Source organism: Dipteris shenzhenensis, chromosome 20 (genome assembly GCF_047967505.1).
Source record: "Dipteris shenzhenensis isolate YYH24624 ecotype China chromosome 20, Dip_SZ_1.0, whole genome shotgun sequence".
NCBI classification, from domain to species: domain Eukaryota; kingdom Viridiplantae; phylum Streptophyta; class Polypodiopsida; order Gleicheniales; family Dipteridaceae; genus Dipteris; species Dipteris shenzhenensis.
The window spans coordinates 48,127,537-48,142,933 of NC_141615.1; positions in this window are offsets into that span (position 1 = coordinate 48,127,537).

The window sequence follows — 15,397 nt, forward strand, 5'->3', positions numbered from 1 at the left end:
TCCACTTCACTTTAGGAGCTTGGAAACACCTTCATTCTTGAATCTGGGATCATTTCATTGGATTTCTGACTCACTGTGTCAGTTCCTGTGTTTTTTGCCCGGGTGTTGGAACTCAAGTTTGGAGCAACCATTTGCAGATCTGTCAGTTTCGGCGGACTCAGGAGGTCCTAAAACTTCTATGTTGCTCATCATTCGCACTCCGGTGGAGTTTACAAACAGCTCTGTTTCCAAAAACGTTTTTCAGTCCATGTGTTGGACCCAGTGATTGAGACCACGGTTTCCAAAACCGTCTATCCCATTGCGTTCCGGACGCCCAAAAACCCCTACCTGTCAGTTCTTGCGCGATTCGGTGGAGGATTTTTAGAGTTATAGATCTCTGTGTATTCGATTTCGTCTCTCTGTTATGCATTTTTCATTCTAAGGTTTTGAAACCTTAGATTTATGCCACATGGCAGTGGATAAGTATTGACTCCCATTTCTCACTCATCGGTTGGGATTTTGGAGTTCTGGCAGAAGAGAGATATTTGCAGATTTTCTTGCCGAGTCCAATTATGCGATGGCGCCCATGTTTTGAGGCATCTCAGGTTCTATTTTCAGTAGCGCTCATTACCGTGGGACTATGATTTCTTGAGCATACCTTATGCAGATCACTCTGGTTGTAGTTTGAGCAGTGTGTGCGCTCATTCGTGGTATGCATTGGGTTGCAGTGGATGATTTATAGGCCATTTGGATGCATTGCGGTCCTTGTTGGATGCGCTGATAGGCCCAAATTACCTTGTGGGATGATATTTTTTATGGACGCTTTGCACATGGATGCTATTTTATGCTGAGGGACAGCTTTGACACATTGCTGGTGATGCACTGATAGTGCTATGCTCTCTTGGATGAGATATTATTGATGCATATGCCAGTGGATGGTGTTTATGCTTGAGTCATTTGGCACTTATTGGCATTTTCTTTTGGGTCAGATTTGCTCATATGGATGCATAGTATATGCACATGAGTCAGATGCATCTTTTGATGCTTTGAGCTTTGAGTTTTGGTGATATTTCACTCTATTGTGGCATACACATTTGGGTGCACCTGGTATTTGGTGTGATTCTCTCTTGCAGGCACTAGCATTTGGGATTTTGTTTCATTTGCATCATGGCATCCTCTTCCATGTCTGAAAAGGAGTTTTTCAGCATTAAAAAGTTTGATGGGACAAACTTTTCTTTGTGGAAAGGACAAATAAGGGATGTGCTTATTCAAAAGAAGTAGATTAAACCCTTGGCAAGTATTGAAGCTAAGCCTGCGGATATGTCTGAGGATGATTGGAATGAGTTGGATGCATTATCAAAGTCTACTATTAGACTTCATCTTGCAGAGTCAGTTTATTTCACAGTAGTAAATGAGCAGACTACGAAAGATTTGTGGAAGAAACTGTGTGCCACTTATGAGAAGGAAACTGCCTCTAATAAAGTTTACCTCATGAAGAGGTTGTTTGAGCTGCAGATGAAGGAAGGGGTCTCCATTGCTTCTCACTTGAATGAATTCAATATTATTTTCAGCCAGCTTCAGGCTCAGAAAATGAATTTTGATGCGGAGACTAAGGCAATATGTTCATTGCCATCCTCATGGGATACCTTCCGTACAACTGTCAGTAACTCTGCACCTGGTGGAATACTAAAATTTGATGATGTTGTGGGTAGCTTGTTGGCCGAGGAGATTAGACAGAAGTCTATGGATGGCAACAAGCAGGATGCAGCCTTAAATGTGCAAAGGGGTAGATCACAGTTCAGGGGGAAGTCCCAAGAAAGAGGGAAGTCTCGTAGCAAATCCAGGGCACGGAACATTGAGTGTTACCATTGTGGCAAGAAGGGCCATATGAAAAAGGATTGCTACAAGCTGAAAAGAGAGCAAAAGGATAAGAAAAAGAATGCAAATTGGGGTGCAAATCAAAAGGAAGAGAGTCCAAGGGAGGACAAAGGAAAAGTGAAGATCGAGGAGATCAATGCAGTCACACATGATAGTGACAATGACGTTCTCTTCATGTCTCTGCAGAGTTGCTTGCCACTTCAGATGATTGTTGGCTCTTTCCTACTGCTTTCGTAGGAAGAGCTGGGTTTTTCTATGTTGCAGGGTTCTGAGGCTTTTTGTCACCTATAGATATGTTGGGATTGTCGTTGTAGTATATGTGTAGCTTAGGACCTCAAGTCGTGTTCCGGTGAGAGACGTAGGCTTAAGTGTGGTAGGCAAACAAAGTGCAAGCATGTGTAAAAGACACGTAAACCATCTTTGTCGAGGTAATGAAGGCTTTCGCCTTCATTGGGGGTTGTAGGGTTTAGGAAGAGTTTAAGGGTTCAGAAGGAGGTTCCAGGGTTTAGAAAGAGTTCCAGGGTTTAGGAAGAGTTCCAGGGTTCAGAAGGAGGTTCCAAGGTTTAAAAGGGGTCCAGGGTTAGAAGGAGGATCCAAGGTTCAGAGTAGAGTACATGGTGGAGAACTCGTCTCCCTCGTAGATCATGGAGTTTAAGGGTTTAGGAAAGCATAGGAGTGGGAGAGGAAGAAGGTGTAAGAGCATAGTCCGATGTTCTTTATGTGCCAGATATCAAGAGGAACTTGTTGTCCGTTTCTACGATCATGGATCAGGACCTCAAAGTTCAATTTGATAATAATGGTGCACAGATTCTGGATCTTCAAGGGAAGGTTGTTGGTAAAGGTACACGGCGGACCAACATTTACGAACTCTCAGCTTTCAGTGCTCGAGCGGATGTGAAGAACACTAAGCTGTGGCATGAGAGGTTTGGTCATCTAAACCTTAGTTCTTTGAAGCAGATGCATAAAAGTGGAATGATTGCAGACCTACCAGAAATTTCAGATCTACTCGATGTATGTGAAGCTTGCATGATGGGCAAGCAGCATCGGCATCCCTTTCCTAAAGAGGCGAGCAGGGCAAAGTCTCCTCTAGAGCTCGTTCACACGAACCTCTGCGGAAAGATGGAGACGGAAGCTTTAAGGGGTTCCTACTACTTCATGATGGTGATCGATGACTACAATAGAAGGATATGGATATAATTCCTGAAGATGAAAGACAAGGCTTTCAGTAGCTTCAAGGAATGGCATGTAATGGTCGAGAAAGAATCGAAGCTGAGATCAGACAGAGGTGGAGAGTTCACATCGATTGAATTCAAAAGTTACTGCAAAAGTCACAGAATCAAGAGGTAGAAACCCCCGCCACATACATCATAGCAAAATGGAGTAGCAGAATGCAAGATGTGCATCATCTGCAAAATGGGCCAAAGTATGATGAAAGGGAAAGATTTGCCAAAGTCTTTCTGGGCTGAAGCATGTAACACTGCAATTTACATTCTCAATCGTAGCTACATGAAGGCTGTGAATGGGATGACTCCACTGCAAGCCTTTTCTAGTAAGAAACCTTCAGCTGCACATTTCAGAGTTTTTGGATGTGACTGTTTTGTGCGTCCCTGATGCTACCAAGACCAAATGGGAACCAAAGAGCCGAAATGTATTTTCTTGGGCTACAGTGAAGAGGCGAAGGGTTACCATCTCTATAATCCTATTACCAAGAAGGTAATTGTAAGTCGCGATGTGGTCTTCTCAGAACAGCCGCATCAATTGGAGGATGCTTCCTTCCCAGACAACCAGGACCAGGATATCCATCCAGTACTGCCACCAACAGTAGACCGAACTCCCCCAACGGTGCTTGGGAGGATTCAAGACAAAGAAGATGAAGAAGAGCCTGTAGAACCACAATGGCAACGGCCATTCCCGAAGTGGGTAAAGCAGCTTTTGGACGGCAGAGAACCTCCAACCATTGAGGAGGAACCATCCGAACACCGCCGGTCCAAGAGATTAGAGAAGCAAAGAAGAGCACAGGAACACTTGGTCAACTATGCTTTGATGACACAAGTGATCCGTGCTGATGAACCCAAGTGTCTTGGAGAGGCACAGGGCGATGATAGGTGGATGGAGGCTATGTAGTCAGAGTATGGCTCCATAATGAAGAACAACACTTGGGACCTTGTGGATCGACCACCAAAATGCAAGGTAATCAGAACCAAGTGGGTGTACAAGACCAAGTACAAGTCCGACGGTACGTTGGATAAGTACAAGGCTCGACTCGTGGCAAAAGGATTTGCACAGGTACATGGTTTTGATTATCAAGATACTTTTGCTCCCACAGCTCGACTAACCACAATTCGCAGTGTTTTGGCTTTAGCTGCCCAGGGAAGTTGGCCCGTATTTTAGATGGATGTGAAATCTACCTTTCTGAATGGAGATCTCAAGGAGGGATATGTGGAACAACCACCAGGTTTTGAGATCCCCGGTTCAGAAGGTAAAGTCTGCAAACTGAAGAAGGCACTTTATGGGCTGAAACAGGCCCCAAGAGAATGGTACCAGTGAATTGATGCCTACTTTCTACAAAAGGGTTTTGGTGGAGCCCATCTGATGCAAATTTGTATATCTTCAGAGAAGGAGGTAGGTGTATGATCATGGTCCTTTATGTGGACGACCTTGTCATAATAGGGAACCATGAAGAGAAGATCTCGCAGACGAAGAATTTGCTAGGAAGAGAGTTTGAAATGACATACCTCGGACTGATGCATTTTTGTTTGGGGATTGAAGTTTGGTAGAAGCCGAAACAGATCTTCATTTCATAACTGAAGTATGCTGGAGAGATACTGAAGGCATTTGGCATGGCTGAGTGCAAGACAGTTGGTACCCCTATGGAGGTTGATGTGAAGCTCTCAAGCGAGGATTCATCACCACTGGTGGACGAAGCGAAGTACAGAAGACTTGTGGGTAGCTTGATTTACTTGTGTAACACACGGTCGGACATTAGCTTTGCGACTGGTGTACTAAGCAGGTTTTCCAATAAGCCCCGGGAGAACCATTGGAGGGCACGGATGCGGGTGCTGAAATACATCAAAGGCACACTTGATTATGGCATCGCCTATACCAAGGGCAACATCTTGACTAGATTCTGTGACTCGGATTGGGCAGGAGACGTGGACAGCAGGAGATCAATGACAGGGCACTGTTTCTCACTTGGATCTAGAGTTGTGTCATGGGTCAGCAAGAAGCAACCCACAGTTGCTCTTTCTTCTACCCAGGCTGAGTACAAATCTGCATGCTTTGCTTCTTGCGAGGCAATGTGGTTGAGGAGGATTTTGGGGGACATGGGTGCAGTGCAAAACAAGCCTAACAAGCCTACGTAGTTATCATATGACAATCAGAGTTGCATGGCGATTTCAAAGAACCCAGTGTTCCACGCTCGCACAAAACACATTGAGATTCAATATCACCTTGTACGCGAGCTCACCATGGATGGAGAGGTCGACTTGGTGTACTGTGGATGGAGAGGTCGACTTGGTATACTGTCTGACTACAGAGAATGCTACGCACATCTTCACGAAGGCTCTTGGAAGAGACTTGCTAGAGAGGCATCTTCATCAACTTGGCATTGGATCGAAAAAGTAAGTTCACTTGCGAGTGGACATTGAAGGGGGTGTTAGATATCAATGCTCCACTCTCGTGTGACTATGTGGGAACTAGCTAACTCTACTTGTAAGCCCCCCATATGAGGAGAAGGCATTTGAGTAGCTCAGTTATCCGGTAGGTCCTGGTTTGACACCAAATGGGGGCCATTTGTGGCCTGATGGCTGGACAGCTTCAGATAGAGTTGGCACACTGCCAACTAGGCTACATGCAAGTGCGGGAAGGCATCCCTTGACTGATCGCACTGAGGGTAGATGGAGCATTTCCCAAGGCAGCCCACTCTCGAGTTGTGGGGCCCATTTGGAGCCTCAGATGATCCCGGATGGCTGTGGGCCGAATGGAGACGGTAGGTTAGTTGCTCTAATTTTGCACACCGGTTCTATCATATGGTCAGTGGCCTATTTCGGGACCGACCCCCAATTGACCATTTTGGGCAGACTGGGTTGGCGACCCAATTGAGCCTAACTGACTACGACTGGTGGCTATATAAGAGCAAGCCCATGAAGCCCATTTCATCACTGGCTATAGCAACCCTTATTCCTTAGCATTCAGCCTCCGTCTTCTATTGTTTCCAGCATGCCATCGAAGCTTCTTTCACGGGAGTGCATGGCTGGGAGGCAATGCCATCTATTGTATCAGTTCTATAGTAATCAAATTTTTTATTCTCCATGCTATCTTGTTTTCTCTCTTGTGTATGAGATCCTATTATCTATTGAGCACAGACGTATTATTTTCTTACAACTCCTGGGTCACGTGCACTTACACGCTTTCGCTTAGACACATAGTCTATTGCATGAATAATTGTGCCACACACTTTCATTTCACACTCTCAAAGCATGTGTAAAAATAAGATCTCTCACAAACACACACAAATGTCATATTTGCATGCCAACTAATCTAATGATCAATGGTACACCATATGCACATGGATGCACGTTCAAAAACAGTTCGCCACTAAAGAGGATGCACAAAAAGAGCCCACCACCTCAACTACGAGATCCCCTCCAGAGTTTGTAGACATCTACCTCCTCTCAACAACGGCAACCACATGCATTTGTGGTTCAGAGTGATAGCTCTGAGGAGAATTCTGTGCAGGACATGGAAACCCAAGAACAACAAATGCCACCCCAGTCACCACCGACCTACACAACCATTGATGGGGCTTGGTCATTGGAACTTGTGTGGCCACCTACATCAACTTACTCCAAAGGGATCTGGGCAGCTTATATGAGAGCCTAAAATCCTTGGAGGGTAGTCCTACAATGACCATGTACATCAGTGACTTTCTCCATTCTTACCACCCCAGCAATGAACAGGTTGGCAAGTAAGGCACCATCACTGTACATCAAAGCCCACTCAACATTATCCTCGATAGTATAGTCATTCAAAGGGCCTTATCACTCCCAACACAAGGTACCACTCAACATTATCCAAGATAGTATAGTCATTCAAGAGCCTTATCACCTTTGACACTACTTGTGCTGCCATTAGCAAAAAATGATACAATCTTTGATTTGGAATATCAGGATCTGAATAATCCAATTCGTACTCCCATGCCAATTCCAATGATGGGTATGATTTTGATGAGATACCTCTTCCTAGTAACCCCATCAAGGAATTTCTGAGCAAATATCTTGATATGAAAACTCGAGATGGATGGACCATTGACAACTTTCCTACCAACCTTCATCAGCATCAAATTAGGGATGATTGGATAAGCAAGTTTGATCCCCAAGCTAATTGGCACCATCCCAAGCTCTTCGATGTAAGCTTCTTGAAAGAGTACCTGCATCATGCACCTCTATGTTTGAGAACCCATCCCAAGTTCTATGCAGTTCCACGATGTCACAGATGGGAAGCCAACATACATACTTTGGGTGAAGATTGCACCATTAATTGGCCAATTATTGAACCATACTCTAGTGTAGAATGGAATATCCAAGGCACAATGATCCAAGCACTTTAGTAGCATGAGCAAATAATGTGTGGCAATAGTGATCGCTTCCTTCGCCTAAGTACTATCTTTTGTAAAAAATTGGAATACGTTCTGGAGGTCCCCAGTCAACTTGATCGCCATCTGCCTCCACTCAGTTTCAATCCCAATGAATGGATTGACGCTCATATTACAAGCCAACTCTATCAAAGAGCCATCTTCTTAAAAGCACACCACGTATCTCTATTCGAACAAATGGTGGATACAGGCTACCTAGAAACTAAGAAAAAATTGTATGGTGCCAAGGCTTTATAGTAGGATCGACTAGCATGACACAAGCTCCACAGCCACCACTGGGTTACACACATGGCAACCTAGCTACGTGATCACAATAAGCCATAACCCGAGGACGAGTAATAAAATGGATCTGGTAGTATGTTGTCTTTGTGCCAACATGGACTTAGGTAGTACAGAATGTGTGTGTAGAGTAGCGCCAAAGCTCTGCTTGTACTTACATAAGGCTAGAATAATCTCTCTTAGGAATCCTCAACTTGCAACTTCTACTTGCAACTCCTACATGCAAGTCCTACATGTGATTCCTACATGCATGTTCTACATGTGAGTTCTACCTGCAACTCCTACATGCAACATGCGTTCTACATGCAATTCCTAGATGCAACATGCAACATGCCAGTTCAACATGCAACTCCTACATGCAACCTCTATATGCAAGCTCTACATGTAGAGAGAGAATGTCTTATAATTCCTACATGTAGAGAGAGAAGCTCTCCAACTTTTATAAATAGCCCATAATGTAATGAAGCCCACACTCTTTGGGACATTAGGTTGAGTTCTACTTTGGTATTCCAAGAAATTGTCTCAAGTTTCCATGCTTCCTTGCACTCCACGTCCAAAAGCATGTCCTAACCTTGCAACTCCTCCTTCCCTCTCCTCTAACCTTGCAACCCACCCTCTCCCTCTCGTCCTCCCTCTCGTCCTCTCCCCTCCCCCCTCCTCCTCCTCCTCCTCCTCCTCCCTTCTTCTCCTCCCTTCTTTCCTCTCTCCTTCCATCCTTGCTCTTATATCTTCTTCCTCTCCCACTCCTATGCTCCCTCTAAACCCTTAGTTCCTTAACCTTTAACTTCCATGATCTATGAGGGAGATGATTCCTCCACCATGTACTCTACCCTAAACCTTGGATCCTCCTTCTAACCCTTGAACCTCTTCTAAATTCTAAAATCTCTCTCTGAACCTTGGAACCTCCTTCTAAACCCTGAACCTCCCTCTAACTCTTGAACTCCTCCTAAACCCTACAACTCCTAATGAAGGTGAAAGCCTTCATTACCCCAACCATGATGATACATGTTCCTTTCACACATGCATGCACTATGTTTGCGTAGCACACTTAATCCTACATCTCTCACTGGAATACAACTCGAGGTCCTAAGCTACATTTATACTACAAATGGCAACACCGATATATTTGTAGGTGACAAAAAGCCTCGAAACCCTGCATATTGAGAATACCCTGCTCTTCTTGTGGAACCATGGGAAAGAACCAACAATTTAGTTCAATAGACAAGCTCAGGGAGTTTGATCCCCAAATACCCCAAGGCCAAAGATTCCAAGAAACATGCATAGATTGTAAGTTCCAGCTAACACCCCAAGGCTAATGATTGCACGCAATGTGCACATTCTGATCTATGTCAATGGAAACAGCCATGGAAGGAGTACAACACAAACTCAAGGAGTTTGAGCCCTAAATAGCCTAAGCCTTGGAAGCACAAGGCTAACACAAGTGCTATTTGGGAGCCGGTTAGGAACACCTCCTAGTGCCAAGCTTGTCCCAAGCACTCCAATATGGTTACTAACACAAGCACTATTTCTGCTAGTAGGGAGAGATGGAAAGAATAGCAATATGCCTTGGTACCTTACGATGGGCCCAAGGACTCTGGTTATAAAGAGAAGGAGAGTGCTAAAAGGAAAAGGGTTGGCACTCCCTTCAAAAGACGACTTCTATAAAAGGCCAAATATTTGACTTTGGTCTTCATTGTTGTTTGCACAAGTTTGAATACAAGCTCCCTCTTCTCTTCCAAGAGAGTGTTTTGGGTGTTCTCTTGTTTTCATTGTCATGCCCTTGTGTTTGACACTCCATCCCCCTTCACTCTCCTCTTCCCTCCCCCTTTCTTCCTCTCCAAGGCTTTACAGCAAGATCGACTGGCACGACACAAGTTCCACATCCACTAGATTAAAGGCATGGCAATCTAGGTACGTGCTCGCAACAATAAGCCATAAACCGAGGATGGGTAATAAAATGGATCCAGGAGTATGTTGTCTATGTGCCAACATGGACTTAGGTAGAATAGAATGTGTGTGTAGAGTAGCGGCAAAGCTCCGCTTATACTTGCATAAGGCTAGAAATAATCCCTCTTAAAAATCCAACTTCCTATTCTACATGCAAGTTCTACATACAATTCCTACATGCAACTCCTACATGCGAGTTCTACATGCGAGTTCTACATGCAACTCCTACATGCAACTCCTACATGTGAGTTCTACATGCAAGTCCTACATGCGAGTTCTACATGCGACTCCTACATGTAACTCCTACATGCGACTCCTACATGCAACTTCTACATGCAACTTCTACATGCGAGTTCTACATGCAACTCCTACATGCAAGTTCTACATGCAACTTGTATATGCAAGTTCTACATGTAGAGAGAGAATGTCTTACAATTCCTACATGCAAAGAGAGAAGCTCTCCAACTTGTATAAATACCCCATAACGAAATGAAGCCCACACTCTTTCGTTATGTCTTACAATTCCTACATGCAAAGAGAGAAGCTCTCTAACTTGTATAAATACCCCATAACGAAATGAAGCCCACACTCTTTGATATTCCAAGCAATTGTCTCAAGTGTCCATGCTTCCTTGCACTCCACGTCCAAAAGCATGTCCCAACCTTGCAATTCCTCCTCCCCTCTCCTCCAACCTTACAACCCATCCTCTCCCTCTCATCCTCCCTCCTCCTCCTCCCTTCTCCTCCTTCCTCTTCCTCCTCCTCCTCCTCCTCCCTCTCCCTCCTCCTCCTCCCTTCTCCTCCTCCCTTCTCCTCTTCCCTCTTCCTCCTCCTCCTCCCTCCTCCTTCTCCTCCCCCCTCTCCCTCCTCATCCCTCCTCCTCCTCCTCCTGCATCCTCCTCCCTTCTCCTCCTCACTCTTCCTCCTCCTCCTCCTCCCTCTCCCTCCTCCTCCTCCCTTCTCCTCCTCCCTCCTTCTCCTCCTCCCTCTCCCTCCTCCTCCTCCCTCCTCCTCCTCCTCCTCCCTCCTCCTCCCTTCTGCTCCTCCCTCATCCTCCTTCCTTCTCTCTCTTCTTTCCCCCATGCTATTACACCTTCTTACTCTCCCACTCCTATGGTCCCCCTAAACCCTTAGTTCCTCAACCCTTAACCTCCATGATATACAAGGGAGACGAGTTCTCCACCATGTACTCTACTCTTAACCTTGAAACCTCTTCTAAACTCTGGAAGCTCCTTCTAAACCTTGGACCTCATTCTAAACCTTCGAACTCCTTCTAACCCTGGAATCTCTTCTAAACCTTGGAACCTCCTCCTAAACCCTACAACCTCCAATGAAGATGAAAGCCTTCATTACCTCAACCATGATGATATATATGCGTTCCTTTTACACATGCATGCACTTTGTTTGCTTACCACACTCAGGCCTACGTCTCTCACCGGAACATGACTCGAGGTCCTAAGCTACACATATATACTACAAATGACAACCCCAATATATCTATAGCTGACAAAAAGCCTCGAAACTCTGCATACTAAGAAAACCCTACTCTTCCCATGGAAGCTATGGGAAAGAGCCAACATTTGGTGCCATTGTTGGGGAGACTAGCGTCTCAAGTAACGAATAAACATATGCAAGTATGTGTAAAAAACAAACTACTTCGAACTTTCATGAACATATCAATGCATGTTTTCTGGAAAAACAACACCTTAAGGAAAGAATCAAACCATGTGATGGTTGTCAGAGTGTAGAGCTTGAAATTTTGAACATTTCTCCTTTTTATGGAAGCACATTCTGACACCACCACCAAAAGTTATGGGCAATCGATGATTAAAGGTTCTAAATTCCATAACCCAAAAGAAAAATTAAAACCCTCCCTAGTCAAACTTGGACAAATTCAAAAGTGCACATGTGTTTGACTAAATCCACACCTCCCCCTCCTTCCCTATAAAAGAGCACCCATCCCTCTCATACTTTTTCTTTCACATCTTGCCTCCATCCTCTTCCCCATTCCGAGCCCTACACAAGACACGCTTCCCTCTCCATCGACCACCACCCTACTCCCATCCTCATATGGTAAGTTACTTCGAGCCCATCTTGCAGCAGTGATAACCTAGCCATCCACCCACCATCCATTGGTCCTCAACAATCCTGTTACCTCGAGAAAGACTTGGAGAGCGTTCAAGTGACCATCTCTTCCTCCCTTTGGATTTTTGTCAAAGTTTTTCGTTTGTCAAGTTTTTTCTTTTTTCCTTTTTTTTCCCCTCCCCCTCCTCCATCTCCCCATCCACCCCTTCCTTCTCCACCACCCCTTTTCCCCCTCCCTCCCTCCATTTCCCCCCCACCCCCCCTCCATCTCCACCACCCCTTCTCCCCCCCTTCCATCTGCTCTATCCCCACTCCATCCTCCACCCCCCCTTCCATCTCCTCCACCCCCACTCCACCCTCTTCCATCTTCCCTCCATCTCCACCACCAACCCCCCCTCCTCTACCTCCACCCCCACCCTTTCCCCCCCTCCCTCTCCACCACCCCCTCCACCACTCCCCCACCCCCTTCCATCTCCACCACCCTTTCCTCCCCCCCCCTCCCCCCTCCCATCTCCACCCCCCCACCCCCCTTCCATCCCCCCCTCCCATCTCCAACCCCCTACCCCCCCATCTCCACCCCCCCCTCTGCAAATTTGTAGCTATGTTCTGGCCAATGCCTCTGACTCCAATGCTCGCCAAATCCACATACAACTCTGCTGCAACCATCACCTTCGACAATCCTCTACCTTGAATCCCCCCTTGAAATTCAATCACTCCCTTTGACTCCTCCATGCCACAACATGGCTAGACGCCATCGCGACAATGATGGGGATATCAACCTTGATGCAGAGGCTGACACATTCTTTAATTGAAGAAATAATAACACTCAAGGCAGGCGCCCCTTGCGAAAACTAGAACTTCCCAAATATAATGGTAGGGGAGATCCAGCCCAATTCCTCCAGCATTTTGATGCTGCATGCCGAGCAGGTGGAGATCAATCCCATGAAACCAAGGTGGCATGGTTTCCCATGGCCTTAATTGCTGATGAAGTATCTGAATGGTACTTAGACCTTCTAGTGAAAGAGTGCGCCACATGGGACCTACTTCAAATAGAATTTAAATGACACTTTCAAATGGAGAGGCTACAAGATGATCCCACTCTCCAACTAAGCAAGATCAAACAAGGTCATCGAGAAGATGTATGCACGTACCTGGGTAATATGAAAAGATTAATTGCCAAATGTCACCCACGCTCCGATGCAAAGTACCTCACGGCCTAGTTAATTTGCAGGACTAAGAAAGAAAATCTAAAAGGATATGAAAAGATAAGTAGCTATGAAACGTTCAATGCTGCTCATGCGATGCTGCTCATGCGGTAGCCATTGACATCGAGGATAGCATGACCGACTCAGACACTAGCAATGATGGTGGTAGATCTAGTACACGAGATAAGCACTCGAAAAAAGGCAAATCCAATTCCATTGCCGAAACATCAACAAATGAAGATCACCTAGAGGCCATGACCATGAAGCTGAAAGAAGACATGACGGAGGCCATGGAACAAAAACTTCACTTGTCTCATCCGCCAACTCAGACATATCTATGATGAGAAAATGTCTGGTGTCCACACTACATGGCCAATTATATAGCAAATGAGTGCCCGGTCCTAAGAGCCAGGATCACTACACAAGAAAATCCACCGCCAAGGTTGTGGTGCCATATCTGCATCGTTGGCGTCCATGACGAAAATAGTTGCATCTTCAACATGCGCAACAACCCGCCTCGACCTCAACAATACCAAGTAGCACCCATCCTAGTGTCCAAGCAACTGGCACTAGCACAAGTGCCACTATTCCCATTCGGACACAAGCCCCACAACTACTCAGGAATCCAAATCCACGACCATATCCAAGAGCACCAAATCCAGCTCCTCAGGCAGTTCCAATACATCAATTACAAGCTGAGGAAGTAGATTCGTCATTTGAGTATGAAACAGAGTACGCAGTGTACTATGTAGAAGGTGTAGAGGATCTAATACTAGTTTATGAAAATCAAGTACGTCCGAACACATATCGACCACCAATCAAGTGCTACGGTTGTGGTGAAAATCACCGAATCACAGAGTGCCCTCATCGTGGTAGCCTAGCTACTTTCCAACCACTCTGTAGAGATTGTGGCATAGGACATGCCTATATGGATTGTCCCATGAAAAATAAAGTCCCACAACAAACAGAGGTTAAGCCTGACATCCCAATCGGCATCATTAGGGTGGACCATCGAAGTTTGGGTCCGGCAAGTGTAATATCAGAACCTGTAAATGTAATTACATGCCAACAGAAAGAGGCCACCAAGGACTCTAACCTTCCAATCCAACCAAGTTCGCAACGGTGCCCAACACTACATTGCCGATCACATGTCTCATGTCAAGTTGGGAGAAGAAGCCATTGGAGTAGAAGATGACTTACCGGATGCCACGCTATTTCAAATAGATGCTATTCCAGAGTGGTGCGGAGATATCATTGACTTAATGGCAGGAAGACCACCCCCTGAAATGAAAGTAGTAGATGCCTGAAAATTGATTCTAAATGCTGCACCCTATCAACTCATTGCAGGACAACTGTACAAGATGGGCAAGGACCAAATATTAAGAAGATGTGTAAAGCCTCATGAGATCATGCCAATCCTGAGTAAATTCCATGAAGGCATTGCAGGAGGACACTTCCAAGGGGAAGCCACAACAAGAAAAGAAGTTTGTGATTCCACACCCCGCATCACACTGTGTGAGCTCCTGGGAATTACTCAGGCTACTGGTGGCCAACACTGTGGGCAGACGCCTATGAATATGTAAAAGGTTGTGATATATGCCAACGGACTACTAAACCACAACATAAAGACTTCAATCCCCTAACAACAGTTGTTGTACAAAAACCATTTGAAAAATGGGGGATTGACTATGTGGGTCCCATACATCCAGCAACAAAAGGAACATAGGCACGCTACATCATTGTGGCCACTGATTACTTTACAAAATGAAAGCAGTCAAAAAGGCAGATGCCAGAAGCACAGCACGATTCTTATACAAAAATGTGATCACCCAATTCAGATGCCCCATTGAAATTGTGTCAGATAGAGGCACACATTTTATCAATGAGGTAATCCAAGAACTCTTATCTGGCTTCATGGTAATCCATAGAAAAAGCACACCCTACTACCCCCAAGGGAATGGACAGGATGAATCCACCAACAAAATAATATCCATTATCCTCACCAAGGTAGTAGAACCACAGCATTCTGATTGGGCAAAGAAACTGAATGCAGCCTTATGGGCATACAAAACCACACTTAAGGTTAGTACAGGGAACACATCTTTTCAATTGGTGTATGGCCTTGAAGCTGTGGTCCCCCCACTAGAATTTGTAATACCAAAGCCTATGCATAGCAATACAGGAACGCATGGGAGACCATGAACCCTTGAAAGAAAGTCTCTATCAGTTAGAGAAGTATACACAGACAAGACTAGTCGACTACCATGCCATGACAATAGAAAAACGCAGAAGAAAGGCATGGTTTCACAGAAATCTTAAAGCTAAAGACATCAAGGAAGGCGACTTAGTCCTATTATACAATGCCAAAGTAC